The following is an 18,548-nucleotide window of genomic DNA, read 5'->3' as shown; positions in this document are numbered from 1 at the left end:
TTGCCACAAGAGTTGGCTGTTGTTCACCCAGTGTTTCATGTATCCATGTTGAAGAAGTGTGTAGGAGACCCTTCGTTGGTTGTTCTTGCTGATACTATAATAGTTAAGGATGACCTCACCTATGAGGAGATACCTGTAGCCATTCTTGATCATCAGGTTCGTAAGTTGAAAACCAAGGAAGTAGCCTCAGTAAAAGTCCTGTGGAGGAGTCAGAAGGTTGAGGAGGATACATGGGAAGCCGAGGAGGATATGAAGTCCAAGTACCCATTTTTGTTTAAAGAGCAAGCAGAGAACTCTCAAGGTAACTTTTCATAACACATGTCATGCTATTTCTCATGTTTCACGCTCATGTCATGTATCCAGTGCCCATGCTCATGTCTCAGTATTCACGTTTCCATGTAACCATGTCATGTTATTTCAGTCTCCATGTTTTATGTCATGTTTCCTTCACGTTCATGTAGTCAAGCCATGTCCAGCCATAATCTTAACCATGACCCATCATTCGAGGACGAATGATCCCAAGGGGGAGATAATGTTACACCCCGTATCTTGGGACTAAGGTTAGACTCATATCATTAGAGTTTTAGTGGAAAAACTGAAGATTTGAACGTTTTGCGAAAATGGTTGATAAGCCTACTTCGGGCAGTGATAACTCCTTGATTAGTTGGGAATTTGGGAAAGTACCCTTAATGAAAGTTGAAGTATGTAGAAATACCTTTCTAACGATATAAGTACCAAGCCAATCAGAGATCGGAGCAAGGAGATATGATCGTCTCAATATGGCTAATAGTAAGGCACTTAAAATTCGATAGAATCGGCTAAATTTTCGATACGTCTGTCTTCCAGTCCAATTTGGTGAAACTCTGTTGGGAATTTGTGGAAACCTAAAACATGAACGTTGTATCCCTTTGAAATATCTTTCCAACGGTATATTATGGAGCCCAAACAGAGCTCTGTACAAGAAGTTATGTCCATTTTACCGAACGTTGTGTAGAACCGACACCCGTAGCTCTTTCAAGCGCGTGGGGGCGCGTGCAATGTTCCCGCATCGCGGGCCGATCGCGCAAGTCTGAATATTTAGCTGCAGACCATTGCACGATGGTCCCGCATCGCGGACCAATCGCGAATCGGGTCATATTCGGGTCAAAAAGTCGGGTTACGCGTTTTTAGTTATATCTAAGGTTTGGGGTTTATTTCCCCAGCACCCCATTCACGAAAAATTACCCTAAAGTCAATAAGAACAAGTCCCAAGCCTCAAGAACCATACAAGGTAAGTGCTATCATGATTCTAGGTTGAATTCAAGTCCCTAATCTCTTTCTAAGTTGAGTAAACCCTTCTAACCAATAGATTTGTGAGTGGAACATTATTGTTGGGCGTGGAAACCCTAGAACTTGAATTCAAGAGGATTGAACGTCAAAAAGGTAATGTTTCTAGACTCTAATCATTCATAATAGTGAATTGATGAGTTCTTGGGAGAATAGTAAATGGGTTTAGTAAAGAGAATTACACGAACTATAGTAGGGTTTTGAATTGTTGACTTGAGATTGTTATAATGATATGGGTGATGGAGAATGATGTTAATTACATCTAATTGAGATTGTAGAATCACCTAGAAGTAATAGACTGGGAATTGGGTGAAGAAACACCATTAATGGAGATTGTGGAGCTTTATGCACACTAAGAGTTTGATAAAATGCTTAGATGACCAAAGCATGAATATTATTGCTAATATAGAATCCCTTTGGCTTGTATTGATATAGATCAAAGTTGAAAGGGGTGACGAACATTGTATTACGCTCAAAGGCTGGAATTAAGGTATGTGAGACTAACTATCTACGTTAGGGAATGTTCATGATTCTCCCTACGCCTCATTCTTCATACTTGTCAGCAATTTGACTCAGAATATAGTTAGCCCTAGTTTTATGATATGATATAGAACTGTTATCTTCTAGGGTTGTAGTTATAGAATTCGTTCATGGTTGTCACTTTGAACATCATGAACTCAGCACGTAATCTTTATGGACTTATGCATTATTATCACATGAGTCTCAGGCAGTGTATAACCAGTTATTTGCAAGAGTCCCATAATCAGAAACAGTTATCATGCTATCAGCTATAGCCAGTCTCAGTTTTGTAAATTGTTAATGTTGAACACATGTATCTGTATTTTTGGGCCCTAGGCCACAGTTTATGCATACGTATTGCTTGGGCCAGAGGCCACAGTTTTTGTGCACATTATTTGGGCCCCAGGCCACAGTTATATTTACAGTTTTACAGGTGATTCTTCATCCAGAACAGGGAGTACTTCAGCTTCTTGCTTTCCTGTTTAGTTCAGTTTCAGTTTCAGTTCCAGTATTTTATTGCTTCAGTTGCTTTACGTACCAGTACAATTCAAATGTACTGATGTCCCTTTTTATTGCTTGGGGGCCTGCATCTCGCGATGCATGTAACAACATACAGGTTGACGATCCAGCTACTTAGGAGTGTTCGTATCAGCTACTGTGGTGAGCCCCAGTTTCCTTCGGGGCGATATCAGTCATGCAGTTCTTACAGCTTTCTAGACAGTTACCTTTTTGTATTCATTAGAGGCTTCATAGACACAGTTCAGACAGTCAGATATTTTGTTATGTTAGCCTTGTAGACAGTTATACTCAGTCGTTCAGTTGTTTTGGTTTAGCCATGTTGGCTACTTTTAGATATGTTCAGATTGCCTAAATATTTCCGCATTATGATATGTCAGTCAGACTTTTAGTTAATCAACATGCGTTAGTTTTATTTTATAAATTAGTTATGTTTTGGTATCACATGTTGATTCAGCCAGCCAGTTGGTTCGCTCGGTCACATGCAGTCAGGCACCGGGTGCCGTGTTACGTCCAGGCCCAGGTTCGGGGCGTGACAAAGCCCCGTCATAAGGAAGTATACAATGCATAACCGATCCTTTTGCACCTCAAAATAGTGCTCCAATGGCCAGATTCGGTAGTTCAATAAACGCAACCATACCCGCGCCTCCTGATTGAAATTACTCATCTTCATGTATTTGTGCTTTCGATATTTTTCCGCATAATGGGCCCATAAGGCTTTGAAATAAACACCACACAAGGTTTCCCAAATGGCCTTATAATGAGGCATGTGGATGAAGTCTAGTAGTGGCTGGATAGGATAATCAGTGACTCCTAAGTGTGCACACAAAAGGGATGGTGATATGGGTATATCCCCTCCCCTGCAATAGGTAGTCGGTTCCCATGTGCCATATTAATCGAATGTGACATTGGTGTAGAACTTGAGAACTAGATCGATGTTAACTGGCCTCGGTGTCTCAAAGATGCACACCCACCTCATATTTCAAGCCTATTGTACACATTCCTGAAGCGCGTTGCAATAGGGTGTCATTAATAGCACGCTCATGGATGTACCCCGCTGCGGGGTTGAATGTGGTACTAATCCCTACCGAATACTTGGATATCTGGCCTGGGCCTTGAAGGTGGAGCTCGAAGGATAGGGGTGATTGGTTGCTTACCCCCCTCCCCCCTAGCGGTTTGATTATCTTTTTAGCTTTGGGGGGTGTGGGGTTCGCTCTCCTCCGTTTTGTGCCTTGGGAGGAGGTAGCAGCAGACTTCCCTTTGTTCTTTGTGTTAACCATCTCGCCTGCAAAACAACATCACACCACACGCTAAGTACAATTCAAAAATCAAAGGAGGTCGTGGAACGACCCCATACTTAATCCTATATCATATGCTCAAGTCTAGAGTGTGTGCCCCTTTCACTTTTTCTGGCCCTAAGCATGGTTATTACATCATTTTCTCACCATTAGGGTTGAACCGACCCCATACTTACTTCAAACTACATTACAAAAATCAAAATAAAAGAAGCTAACTACTTCTATACTACACAACAAATAAACAAAAGAGACAGAAAAAAATTAAGCAAGCTCATGTTGTAGGATTTGAGTTGGAAAATCACAAATTCCGAATTCTCCATCCTAATTTTGAATTTATTGTGAAAGGTGACCCACAAGGGCTTCTATGTGTGTTTAATGTTCCATTGCTACTCAAGACTTCACAATTTTCACAAAAAACTTGGTTTAGGACTTTCATCGAACACCTTGCGAGAATAAATTCTTCCCTTAGTTTTGACAACAATGGTAGGGTGTGAAACCCTCCCTTGTGCAATGGGAGTCATGTTCTAGCCATAAACACCTCACACAAGCACAGTAATACCAAACCTCGCCCAAATTTTCCCAAACCCACCAACCCTAACTTTATAACTTTTCACAATTCAAGAATAAGGGGAAGAAGAGGGATGGGAATTCATGTAATGAATGAGAAATTACTTACCTTGTTGAATTAATGAGGGATGGATGAAAGGTCTTGAACTTTGATTGTGAAGGAAAGGTATTAGGAGAGGGGTCTTTGAGTTTTTGAGAGATTTGGGAGAAAAAACTTTGAGAATGGAAGTGAAAGGCTGTGGTTGTTTTTAAACTTACAAGAATTTTTTGGACTGGGCCCCATCCGCGTTGGCACCTCGTCACCGGTCCAACGCGGATAATTTCAAATCACTTATTACTTTATTCAGGCATTACACCCGCATCGTGGGTGCAACGTGTAAAAACAAGGTTCAGTCAAAATTTTGTTCAGGCATTGGCCCCGCATCGCGAAAGCAACGCATAAGACAAACTGTAACACCCCGTAAACTTGAACTAGGTGTGAATATGTAAAAATATAGTGTTAAGATGATATTTTATCTATATGAATTCATTCTTGATGAATTTGGGTGGAGGATGGTCGTTTTGAAGTCAAACCAACTAGTGAAGTTCTTAAGGGCTCTTAAATTCGCCTAAGTTTTGGTAGGTCTGTCTTCTGGGCGATTTTCATGAAAATGTGTTGCGAATTTGGCAAAACTTCCTTGATGAAAGTTGTATATATTTGAAATAGATTTCCAACGGTAGGTCGTCCATCCCAAACAAAGCTACGTACAAAAGGTTATGCCCGTTTTACTGAAGCCTGTCTTCGCTGGAAATTTTGCCTGTGTTACGGTGAGACGTTACGGCCCGTAACACGTGTTACGGGCTGTAATATGAACCGTAACGTCTTAAACATTTCCAGAAACTCTCTGGAAATTTCCACTAATGGACGGTCCAAAGGACGGTCCGTAACACGAAGGACGGTCCGTCCTTCAGAGACGTCCTTTGGCCCGTTTTCACCAGAAAAATATAAATAAGACCCTTGTTTTGTTTATTCCTCCACTTCCTAAACAACCCTAAGAACGAAAATCATTCCTCCAAGTCTTCAAATCAAAGGTAAGGGCATCCTTAACATTACTAAATCATTCTAACATCAAACCCATGATTCTTAACATGATTTTTGTGATCAAAACCTAGGGTTTGCAACATAATTTTTCTCAAAGTGATTCAAGCTAGGGTTTGGGTGTTCTTCATTTGAAAAGTAAATTGTTAAACCTTGTTTAACAAATTAAGGTATGTCTCTCTTTTAAAAACTTATTTTGAATGAAAGTCACTTTTTGAAACTATGGTTGAAAGCATAAATTTTATTAGAGATTCTTTAATGGAGGAAAGTAAAAGTAATCTTTTCATGTTTCTTGAACTCTAATTCATGTCTAAATGGTGGTTAATGTGTGTGAGGGGACAAACCCACATTAAACCTAGATTGTAACAAACCCTATATGTGTATAAGATATTATGAATGTTTTCATCTATGAGAGATGCTTAATAATGATGGTTAAGAGTTGGTGATGACATTCTCATTGATGAATTGGGACATGGAAATCTTTTGTAAAGAAGTTATACGTTTTCAAAACTTTGATTGGAATGACTTATTCTTTCGATATGGCATAATGAACTTTAACGTTATTGATGGTGTGACTACTTTGAGATAAATTGTGAATCGACTTCTATGCCATGGACCTTGTTGTTATGTTTGCCTTGCTATTCGGCAGGAAGAGTAGCCACTATGGATCCTAGTGTATTAATTTTCTTGCCATTCGGGAGGAAGAGTGGCCACTTCCGGGTTCGCTACCTGGGGTGTATTAATTGCCTTGCTATTCGGGAGGAAAAGTAGCCACCGTGAATCCATATTCCGGTGAATTGCGCAGTGTGCCTTGCTATTCGGGAGGAAGAGTAGCCACCGTGAATCCATATTCCGGTGTATTATGCAATGTTGTGGATATTGAGTTGGGCCCATATGGGCGATTGCGATATCCATCTTTATTATGGAACTAATATTTATGCCTGATCGATTTAAAGCATAATTGAAACCGGGATTTTGGAATGGCTTTATAAACTGTTCAACAAACGATATTAAGAATCATAAAGTGGAATGACAGTTTTTATACTATCTTTTCAGAACTGATTTCTTTATGTATTATTATATTTTATTTTTATATTACTTATTGTCCTCGAGGCACTCACTGAGTACGAAGTACTCAGGCATACCATTGTTGTTTTTGATGGTATGTTAGGTAAGGGAGGAGAGCAGGTTCTTGATACTTCAGGCGCTTAGGAAGGACTTGCTGTTGCTACTGATTTGGTGAGCCCACACGTTCATTCGTGGGACACCCTATTATTTTGTTCATTTATTATTAGTTTTTGGGCTGCGTTCCGATGAGTCAAACTATTACCTCTTTATCCTAGAAGCTCCATAGTATACATTTTTGTGGGTAGTTGTTGAGTTTTGTTAACTCTTGGGCGTTGTCACGTTTTGATTAACTTTTATGATATTAAAGACTTCCGCTGATTTAGTTCGTGTATTCATGATTTGTTACATTTAATTTATAAACTGTTGGAGGCGAATGTTGAACCTGGCGGGTTCAAGTATTATTATTGTGTTGTTTAGGTTCTTCCGATGTTGTTCATAACGTCGGATGCCTCTCACGTCTAGGGTGAGTTTTGGGGCGTGACAAGCTTGGTATCAGAGCCTAGGTTTAAATACGTCCTAGGATTATTGTCGGTGTCTGTGGAGCTGTGTCTAGTGGAGTTTTCCTTGTGCAGCCTGATCAACTGCATGACCGAGAAACTCCCAGGACATTTATAGGTGTTTCCTATTCTTCTTGATTCTAGATTGTGCTGTAGAGCTTAAAGTCCATTTTAGGATCATTCTAATTCGCTCGTCAATTCGTGCCTTGCAGAAATGACTCTGACGCGATCCAAAAATGGTAAACAGGGATGTCCCGCGAAATTTAACCGAAATCTTGGGGGCGCGAATGCTGGTAATGGAAATGATGCTGGAAATCAAGCACCACCCCCAGCACCGCCTGCTCCTGCTGTTCCTGTTGCGGGTGTGCCTGAGATTGGTACTATGCAAACGGCTATTCAAATGTTGACTGCTTTGGTTGCGGCTCAGCAACAGCGTGGAGGTGTGGGACCTCATGGTGGAGGCAGACTTAAGTAGTTCCTAGACTTAAAGTCACCAGAGTTCTTTGGGTCACGAGAGGTGGATGACCCCCAACACTTTGTAGATGAGACCTTTAAGGCATTGAGGGCAATGGATGCCCAGGATTCAGAAGCTGTGAGGCTTGCTTCATATCAGTTGAAGGATGTTGCTCACGTATGGTTTGAGATGTGGGAATCTGAGAGAGGTGACGCTGCTTTAGCTCCGACGTGGGCTGAATTTGAAGAGGCGTTCATGGAAAGGTCCTTGTCTGATGAGGAAAGAGTTGCTATGGCTACGAAGTTTGAAAAGCTAGAGCAGGGTAACAAGTCAGTTCGTGAGTATAGTTTGGAGTTCACTCGTCTGTCAAAGTATGCTTTATACATGATTCCGACTGAAAAGCATAAGCTGACTCGTTTTGTGAAAGGCTTGGTACCACGTATCAAGTCTGCATGTGCTGCTGTTGCTATGTCTCCTACTTGCACTTTCTCATATCTGGTTGGGTTTGCTGAACAATAAGAAAGTTGGAAAAATGAAGAGAGGGTGGATCGAGATCAGCATAAGAAGTCCCGATCAGCGGGTGGTTTCAGTGGTAGTAATTATAAGGGAGGACAGAGTAAAGGGTATTCTGCACCTGCTCAGTCTGACGCTTATTCCCATGCTAATGTGTCTTCTGGTAGGCAAGGCCAAAATAATAATAATAATAATAATAATAATAATAATAATAATAATAATAATAATAATAATAATAATAATAATAATAATAATAATAATAATAATAGTAAGTTTTCGCAGGGAAGTAGTCGTCTGCCAGTGTGGGAGGATCGTATCTGTCATCACTGTGGTGTTAGGGGGCATCTTAAGAGGGACTGCAGAAAATGGCTACGTGAGATTGCTGCTATGAATAACCAAAAGAATGATTCGCCTGCTTCTGCATCTGCTAAAAATCCGTCTGCTGGTAATGCTATCAATAATTATCAGAATGCTCGTAATAATGGCAAAGGAAAGGAAGTTTCTAATACTTCTGGTGGAGGGACAGCTCGTCTTTATGGGTTGACTCGTAGGGAGGCAACTGAGGCTTCTGACGCTGTGGTTACAGGTATCCTTACCATCTGTTCTCATGATGCTTACTCATTGATTGATTCGAGTTCAAATTTATCCTATGTGACTTCTTATTTTGCTCTTGATATAGGTATGAAACCCGAACCTTTGTTGGAACCCTTTGCTGTTGATACGCCTTCGGGTGTTCCTGTTACTGCTTCTAGAGTGTATAGAAATTGTGTTGTTGTGATTAAAGGCCGTGAGACCGTGGCTGATTTGTATGAACTTGAGATGGTGGATTTTGATGTAATTATAGCGATGGATTGGTTGTCTGCGTGTTATGCTAATGTGGATTGTAGCCATAAGTTAGTTCGTTTCGCCTTTCCCGATGAGCCTGTTATTGTGTGGGAGGGTGAAATTGCTAAGCCAAAGGGTAGATTTATTTCCTACCTTAAGGCTCATAAGATGATTACTAAGGGGTGTATTTACCATTTGGTTGCTATTAATGATACAAAAACTCACGAGGTTGGATGCGCTTGTCGTGAATTTTCTTTGTCCTCTCCCTGTACATCTTCGCGTTCTCATATGCATGATAGCAAAATTCATCCAACTCGTAGAAACGGCTATCATGCAAAATTCGCTTCTTCTTCTCGTGATTAGCACCAGGGGAATAAATATCACTCACTATAAAGTTCACCATGTCTGCATACCATGGCACCTCAGCTGACCGAAGAGCAAAAAGTTGTTCATTAGGAAAAGTCTCCCTCATCACCACTGCTTCATTTACATGTTCCCAATCTTCCAATCTCGATAAGTGGTCTGTTACTTGATTTTCTGTGCCCTTTCGGTCAAGAATCTCAATGTCAAACTCCTGCAGCAGCAACACCCAACAAATAAGCCTCGGATTTACATCCTTCTTCGCAAACAAATATTGAACTGCAGTGTGATCAGTATAAATAATTACCTTTGTGCCCACAAGATATGATCGGAATTTGTCAAAAGCGTAGACTACCGCCAATAACTCCTTCTCTGTAATCGTGTAGTTCATCTGGGCTGGATCAAGTGTCTTACTGGCATAATATATTGGATGAAATATCTTATCCCTCTTCTGACCAACGACATCCCCCACAGCAAAATCACTTGCATCACACATCAAAATGAACAGCAGAGACGAATCAGGTGCGATGATAATAGGAGCAAACACTATCCGCTTCTTCAACTTATCAAAAGTCGTCTGACAGGCTTCATTGAACACAAACTTCACATCTTTTTCTAACAGCTTGCACATCGGATTAGCAACTTTCGAGAAATCTTTGATGAACCGTCTATAAAAGCCTGCAGGCCCAAGAAAACTGCGCACTCCCCGAACTGAAACGGGTGGTGGCAATTTTTCAATTGCTTCAATATTCGCCTTGTCAACTTCTATTTCCTTGCTCGATACCTTGTTCCGAAGAACAATGCCCTCTCGAACCATGAAATGACATTTTTTCCAGCTAAGTATCAAGTTTGTTTCTTCACAAGGAGCTAACACGGCATCAAGATGGTTCAAGCAATCATCAAAAGAGTTCCCAAAAATAGAGAAGTCATACATAAATACCTCCACATAGTTTTCCACCATATCGGTGAAAATAGCCATCATGCATCGCTGGAAAGTACCTGGAGCATTGTACAAACCAAAAAGCATCCTCCGGAATGCAAATGTGCCATAGGGACACGTGAATATGGTCTTCTCTTGATCCTCAGGTGTAATCATGATCTGGTTGTAGCCCGAATAGACATCTAGAAAGCAATAATAATCGTGCCCAGCCAATTTATCATGTATCTGATCCATGAAGAGCAATGGGAAGTGATCTTTTCTGGTGGCGTTGTTCAACTTGCGATAGTCAATACATATCCTCCAACCAGTAACAGTTCATTGAGGCACTAATTCATTTTTCTCGTTCTCTTCCACAGTCATGCCCTTTTTCTTCGGGACACATTATACAAGACTTACCCATTTGCTGTCAGAGATGGGATAAATAATACAGCTGTCAAGCCACTTGATTACCTCTTTCTTCACCACCTCCTTTATGATCGGGTTTGGTCGTCTCTGACACTCAACACTACGCTTGCTGTCTTCCTCTAATAATATTTTGTGCATGCAAAGTGAACTACTAATACCTCGAATATCAGCTATCGACCACCCGAGAGCTCGAATTTGATCTCTTAGCACTCGCAATACACGTTCAACCTGCGCATCAGTCAAATAAGCAGAGAGGATCATATGTAATGTGTCTGCACTACCCAAGAAATCATAGTGAAGATGATGAAGTAATGGCTTCAACTCAAGAACTAGAGCCTCTTCTATAGATAGCTTCGGCTTTTTCCACGATTCTGGTGTGTCTAACTCCTCAAATAGTGTGTTTGCTCGCAAACAAGCACATGAAGTGTCAAGGATGCTAAGACAATCCTCGACTTCTGCATCAATCATCAAGTCTTCCCCATACACTAAAGCTGTCTCCAAAGGATCTCACAAAGCTAGAAAGTGGTCTAACTCTGCATTAGTGAGCTCGGACTCCACCACGGTAATCATTTTCAAATCCTCATAATAGGTTTGAAGTTTGGTAGCTTTAAACACATCAAAATGTTCCTCTTGTCCATCAACTATCATAGACATCTTCCCATCTCTAACTTGGATCACAGCGTCAATACTAGCCAAGAATCCTCTTCCCATGATGAGAGGAACACTCTTATCTTCCTCATAATCAAGTATCACAAAATCAATCGGCAGAATAAATGGGCCTACCTTTATAAGAACATCCTCAATAATACCATCAGGAGAAGCAAAAGATCGATCAGCTAGCTGCAAAGTAATAGTCGTTGGCCTAGGCTCACCCAAGCCCAACATTCGGAACACAGAAGTAGGCATCAGATTAATACTAGCACCCAAGTCACATAATGCTAACCCAACTTCAACATTGCCAATAGTAATCAAAATCATGAAGCTACTCGGATCTTTCAACCTTGGAGGAAGTGTTTCTCCTCACTCTAGAACTACACTCTTCAGTAAGTGCAATGGTCTCAAACTCTATCCAACGCCTTTTGTTCGCAACCACATCTTTGATATACTTAGCATATTTTGGAACTTCTTGCAAAAGCTCCACCAAAGGAAAGCTGATGTGTACATGTTTTAAGAGTTCAAGAAATTTCTAACAAGCCAAATCTGCTTTTTATTTCTGAAGTCGCTATGGAAAGGGAAGGGGTGGTCGAACCACAATCTCTACGGGTTGCTCTACGACTTCCGGCTCTGGCTCAACTCGCTTAGTAGGGATAAGTTCTGTTGCTGCTACGTTCTTCTTTTTCGGAGGCACTTCTTCAAGTTCTCTGCCATTCCTCAAGGTGACTGCCTTGCACTCCTTGGGATTCTTCTCAGTATCACTAGAAAAAGCACCCTATGGTCTAACATTCTACATAATAGCCATCTTCCCATTTGACACTCAAGCTGGTGAATAGATTTCTGCATCTCACTCTGAATTTTTTGATTTTGCTGTTGCGTTACTTATGTTTGAGCTATAAGCTCCTTCGTTATCTCTTCCAAATTTCTAGCTGGCTGAGCTTGGGGTTGCTGATAATTGCTCGGCTTATGGAAGTCTTGCTTCCCGAATAGAGGATTGTAATTATTTCCATAATGGTTCCTACGATTTCTAACACCACGCCACATAATGGACGAATTCTGGATTCAAATGGCAATTAGAATATTCATGAGGATCACCACAACTTACACACGCTGCTTGCTGAATATGTTGAACTAGTTGGACCTGCTGAGCTTGAGGAAATACCCTCAACATTACATTAGTAAGATTACCTTACATCGGCCCGAATAGCTGCAACATCATCTACTTGAAGAACCCCAGGCCCTTTCTGTTGTAACCCCCGGATCGTCTCTTGATACTGATAAGCACCTTCGGACATCAACTCAAGGAGAGCTTCCACCTCCTCATATATTTTGTTTAAGATCTGCCCTTGAGCTAAAGCATTCAACAAGGCCCTGTATTCATGCTTAAGTCCTTTTACCAAACAGTTTCCAATGATCTCCTTTGGCTGCATGTGATGTGGGCAATCTCGCAAATAGCCCTTATACCTTTCCCAAGCGTGTGTTAGAGATTCAGAGTCTCTCTGAGTGAATTTAGCAATTCTCCCTCGCAGCTCCTTTGTTTTCTTGGGTGAGAAAAACCCGTCGATGAATTTATTCGATAATACCTCCCAAGAAGTGATAGAACCTGCAGGCAGATTTGTCAACCATTCCCTCGCTTCACAAATCAATGAGAACGAAAATAAAGATAGCTTCACATAATCATCGGGAACATCTCTATATTGGAAATTCTCGCTCAACTCCACGAATTGCATCAAGTGCTTATACGAGTCTTCACTAGACTTACCCATATACTAGCACGTATGTTGCACCAGCCGCACCATTCCTTCTTTCAGCTCAAAATTTTCAGTAATGTCAGGCCTGACAATAGCCTTAGCAATAGTTTCCAGACTAGGTATAGCATAATTGGACAAAAGAATTTGTTGTTCTTGTGTCCTCGAAACATCTCGTACACCATGTTCATCCCCGTTTTGTTTCTTTCCCCTTCTGCTGCTTCAAGAGCAAGTCTTGCTGCTTCCTCAGCCATTTTTATCTATCTGTGTAAAGTTCTTTCGATTTCGGGATCAAGATCAACTAACGGTTTTCCTGAACTTCTAGTGCTTAGCATAAACCAGAGAAACCTAAAGTGACACAAGTAGACCAACGAAAATAGTAAAGACTTGAATAGAAAAACAAACTCAAATTAGAAAAACAGTAAATCTTTCTAAGTCCCCAGAAATGGCGCCCAAACTTGTTGCTCCCAAACACACACGCAAGTATAAATGGTCGTACAAGTAATATAGAACTTTAAGTCCAGTCATCGATCCTACACAGACTTAGATTCTTATACTGTTAAACTAATTTAAATTTGAATGAAACTATTCAAGAGAGTGACAATCAAAGTGTTTGTTGTGACTAAACTAAAACTGAAAGTAAACAATTGATGATAGGTGTTTTGTGACTGAGAAATTTGTGACGAAGACTGTAAAGTTTATCAGATGAGAGAAAGTTCTAGGGTCATTGATTTCGACAATCCAGTTGATCTTTTGACGATTCTACCTATCTTATTTCCTGGGTTACTAGTTGACAGGTTAATTATAACTTTATGAGTATCTTCCGAGTTTCTCACAAGCCTGTAGATACTACTATAATGCCTATCTCCCTATGGTCGTCAGAGGTAACAAGAACACATTTAATTCTCCGTATTCAACTAAGCAAAGCTAAAGGGTATATTCCTATCCTCATTAGCGAAACGATTATATCGAACAAGCCCTATTTATTCTTATTACGCATGCAAATTCTATATTCCTAGTTGAATTCACACGCCACAGATAGTGTTCAACTACTGGCCAAATAATCAAACAATTAAGATTAAGAATAAATAAGCAACCCAAAATATGAAAATTTAATAGATAATAATTGTCGCCAAACAAACTATCATGTTTTTCGCCACAACCCTAGAATTAAGAAGTGTAACGACCCGTTTGGTCGTTATAGCTCTTTTGGTACTTTCGCCACTTCTGAGCATTGATTGACTCACTTTTGACCCGAGGTTGACTTTTGGACAAACGGAACTTTTTCAGAGTTTCGTCAACTCCGAGAGGTCCAGATGGTTGTTTAGAACCTTTATGTATGGTTGGTTCAGTTCGCAATGCATTTTGGTGCATTTCGGACTTTGGATGGGAAATGGGAAGTAGGCATCGGTGGTTGACTCGGTCAATGAGACCTCCGTTGGAAATTTTAAGACCACGAGTGCGTTCGTAGCGTATTTTTGTATGGGTTTAGGTGGTCGGGTTGTGAGCAGATGGCCTCGGGAATAACCGAATTTTTGATTGAAACTTAGAAATTTATGGGGAATCTGGTGCCCACAACGGCGGCACCAGAGCCGCCCTAGCGGCACCGCTATGGCAGTATGATGATCGTTGGGGCGGTCATGAGTGATTTAGGCTTTATCGCTGCGGCAGTGTCCCAGCCGCCATAGCGGCACCGCTGTAGCAGCACTCCCTCCGCCGTGGCGGTCAAGGGCAGTGACATTTCATTAAATGTATTTAAATAAGTCTTAGACCCTCATTATTTCATATCTCGATATTGGAGCTTAGAGAAACTGTTCTTGGAGACAAATTGAGGAGATTCTTGGTGATAAACCTTTGTCCAATCCTTTACTCTTCCTTAATCACAAGCATCTTAGAATTCCCCCTTCCCTTTTACAATCTCTTAAAGTTGGAAATTGAAAAAGGGTTTTGGGAGATTTTCCCTTAGGGTCCTATATGATAAATTGATGATGTTGGTGATAAAACTTGATAAATCTAAGCTTAGTAATTATATATCTTCCACTTTTAACGTGAATTTCGGATTTGGAGAATTAGGGTTCATACCCAATTTCGGGGTTTTTACTAGAAATCAGATTTGGGGATAATTCTTCAGCTAAATCAATAATTAATGATTGAGTTATGATTACCTAGGATTCAATTTGGTATTTTACCCGTGAATTTCCCATTTCGCCCTTGTGGGCCCGTTTTCCCAATTTCTAGGGTTAAAAGGGACCTACTTGATATCATAGTAATATTAGTATCATTCTCCATGATTTCTAACTTAGAATTCGATTATGCTTAGACTGCTTTGGTTCTGAGCTTCAGAGAAAGGGCAAGGCGATAGAGTGACTTGTTGGTGTTGCAGTTCGGCAGTCCAAGTACGTTATGGTTTACCTTTGGTGAGACTTAGTATAGTGAATCACATATTTAGATTATGATGTCGGAGACAGCATGTGAACCTTCGGGTGTGAAGTTGGGATGGATATTGCCTTAGTTGGGCCCTGATGTGTGTTAGGACTAGCCACCCCGTTATATGTGTTTGATTGCTTAATTATGTTGGCTTGAGGCCATGTGTAGTTAGTAGATAACGAATGTCGCTTGTTGTCCTGATTCAGATAGGATTAACATACCCGTTGTTCGTATTTGTACTTTGATATATTATTGGCGTACCCGCTGTTGGTACTTGAGATTATTGATATACTATTGGCGTATCCGCTGTTGGTACTGGATTGATATATGTTAGCATACCCACTGTTGGTATTGTGATGTGATGCATTGTTGGTGTACCCCGTTGAGGTACTTGTGATATTGAGCTTGCTTGTTGATGATTGACATATGCATTGCACACATTCTCTCATAACTATCATGCGATATCCGGCGATGATCCGGTATCGTTAATTGAGCGAAATTGATATTTGATAAACTCTTTTACTTGAGTGATTGTGAAAAAGACTGATGTTCGAAGATCCATTCTGGAATCGTTGTTTATATAAAACTGATACTTGATAAACTCTTTTACTTGAGTGATTGTGAGGAGGCCAATGTCCGAGGTTTAATTCCGGAATCGTTGATTTATGAAACTGATATTTGACAACTCTTTTGCGTGATTGTGAGGAGGCCGATGTATGATGGTTATATTCGGGCATCGTTGTTGCATGGCCGAATTCGATGTTATTCCGGAATCGATTGTAATGCATGGGCTCCGCGGGTCCCTGATGTGCCGTGAATTTTGGCACATTTGATGTCTTTTCACTAGAAGTTTTACTTGTTTTTAACTGTTTTTATATCGTTTCTTATGTTATTTTGATGTTTTGTAGGGTTGGTAGACTAAGGAACAAAAATGATGAGAATTACTGAAAAATGGACAACTTGGAGCTAAAGGACGGTCTGTAACTCGAGTTACAGACTGTAACGTGATCCGTAACCTGAGAGGAAAATCCAGATACATGCCGGCTCAAAAGGACGGTCCGTAACTCATGTTACTGGCTGTAACATGTACCGTAATCTAAAGGAAAATTCCAGTAAGATGCCTAAGTATTGTCAATGTTAAGACCAGAAGGACGGTCCGTAACGCAAGTTACAGGGCGTAATTCATTGTCCACTGAAGACTGAAGCCATGATCCGCTGGAAGATACGGACCGTAACCTGTGTTACGATCCGTCGAAAGAAGTCGTAACGGTTGACCTAATAGCAAGCTGACAAAGGACGGAACAAAAGGACGGACCGTAACACGTGTTACGGTCTGTAACGATGCCACGAAGGGTGTTTTTGTCCAGAATTTTAGCGCAATTTTTGATCTTATAAATAGTTAAGTTTAGGTTTTTTTCAGCATTACTCTCTCTATCTAGAACATTAACTCTTAGCATTAAATATTTGATGAAGTTGTTGGAGCATTTAAGGCATCAATATCATCCTTAGTTCACATTGATTACTATTGTAAGTACATTATGTCAACTTTTAAGCTTTCTTTGTTGAACAAAAGCATAAGTAGCTAACTTTAATTCTAAGGTTGTGGACCCCATGATGGGTATTATGTGAATGAGTTTCTACTATTGATATATGCATAATGGTTGTTGGTATTTATTCAATATTTGTATTTTAGCGTTAGGTAATGATTGCAAGCATTAGCCTAAGCCATTATTCTAACTTTTCTTAGGAAAGTGAGTTAGCATTGGTAAGATTGAATAACAATGACTCAGGGCGTTAACCCTCGTTTAATAGACTAACTTAGGAATAAGAACAAGTCTAATTGGCATTATTGGTCGTTCTTCGATATCAACTCTTTTGTATTTGGGAAAATCATAAAGAGGAAATACGACCTAACTGGTGGGAAACATTAGGAAGTCTTTAAGAGATCAAGTGCAAATCATTAGAACAACCATTAGAAGTATATCATATTGAAACCTGAAGCATAATATCTAATCAAAACGGGGAACACAACCTTAGTCTCTCTCTCGCATTAATTACAACTCAAGTCAAAGTATTAGTTTATGTTACAAAACAAATATTCCAAACTGTTAGGAATAGGATTAAAGCCTTTAAAGACCTATATCGCATATAATTAGTACCCTTTTCAATCCATATTCCCTGTGGGATTCGACCCCAACCTTGTTTGGGTTATTATATTTGACAACGTCTGCTTTACGCCACTAATAGGTGTAATTTGAGCGTATCAATTTTTGGCACTGTTGCTGGAGAATACGGTTCTGAAATTACTGATTGTTGTGTACTTTTCTTTAAAACGTTTTCTATTCCATCACAGCTTGTTTGCTGTTTTTGGTGAACCAGGTGAAAATGGCAGGAAGACACAATCGAAACCAAGGAAACCAAGGTGGGCTCCAAGTGAACCCACCTGTACCGAAAGAGGAGGAAGATGAGAATATATTTGAGGAATTCATTAATGAAGTTGATTATGCTTCTGCTGTGGTCCCTCCTAGGACTGGAAATGCTACTTTCAAAATCGATAGCTCTATCTATCAGCTATTGAAACTTGAAGGTTATTTCCGAAATTCTTCGGAGGATTGTCCACTCCGACATTTAAAGAACTTCATACACGTATGTGCTCAACAATCCCAAGGTGTTGTTTCTGCTAATGCACTTCGGTTATAGGTCTTCAAATATTCCTTAGCTGGACAAGCAAGGGAATGGTATGAAAAGCTTCCCAGCAATTCTATTCACACTTGGAGTGAGCTAGCCAATACATTTTTCAAGAAGTGGTTTCCACCAAGCAAAAAGGATGAACTTCGAGATAAGATCTTTGAGTTCAAACAACTCCTAGGGGAATAATTATATTCTGCATGGGAGAGGTTCAAGTACTATCTAGCTCAATCCCCAACTCATGGGTTTCCGGATGCTATTCTCACCGAGAAGTTCTACAAGGGATTAGATACAATGAATCAGATTGCTGTAAATACTACCCCTGGTGGATGCTTCATGGAAAAGTTATTTGTCACCACACGTTTGCTCGATAAGCTCACCACCCAAAATCAAGCTTGGCATTTAAATGATAACGAGAGCTTGTCTTATGGTAGTCCATCACTAGCCGTTGTCGCAAAGGAGAACCATGAGAGGGATCATGCCTTTGCTCAATTGCAAACTACGGTGGATCTATCGTCAAAGAAATTGGCAAAGAAGGATTCACAGGGGGTAAATGTTGTTGAGGAGCTACCACCTCCTCCACCAGGGATGTATCCAATCCCTGA

At 40.4% G+C, this 18,548-nt stretch overlaps 1 non-coding gene across 1 annotated transcript; it reads right to left on the bottom strand.

Moving 5' to 3' along the window:
* Nucleotides 1-18,084: 18,084 nt before the first annotated feature.
* Nucleotides 18,085-18,191, bottom strand: LOC132616368 (small nucleolar RNA R71). The gene has a single exon (XR_009573153.1). It is a non-coding gene; the product is annotated as a small nucleolar RNA R71 (small nucleolar RNA).
* Between the last annotated feature and the right edge of the window lie 357 nt (nucleotides 18,192-18,548).

The sequence above is a fragment of the Lycium barbarum genome, chromosome 10, assembly GCF_019175385.1.
Source record: "Lycium barbarum isolate Lr01 chromosome 10, ASM1917538v2, whole genome shotgun sequence".
Taxonomy (NCBI): domain Eukaryota; kingdom Viridiplantae; phylum Streptophyta; class Magnoliopsida; order Solanales; family Solanaceae; genus Lycium; species Lycium barbarum.
This window is presented reverse-complemented; position numbering and strand designations above follow the sequence as displayed.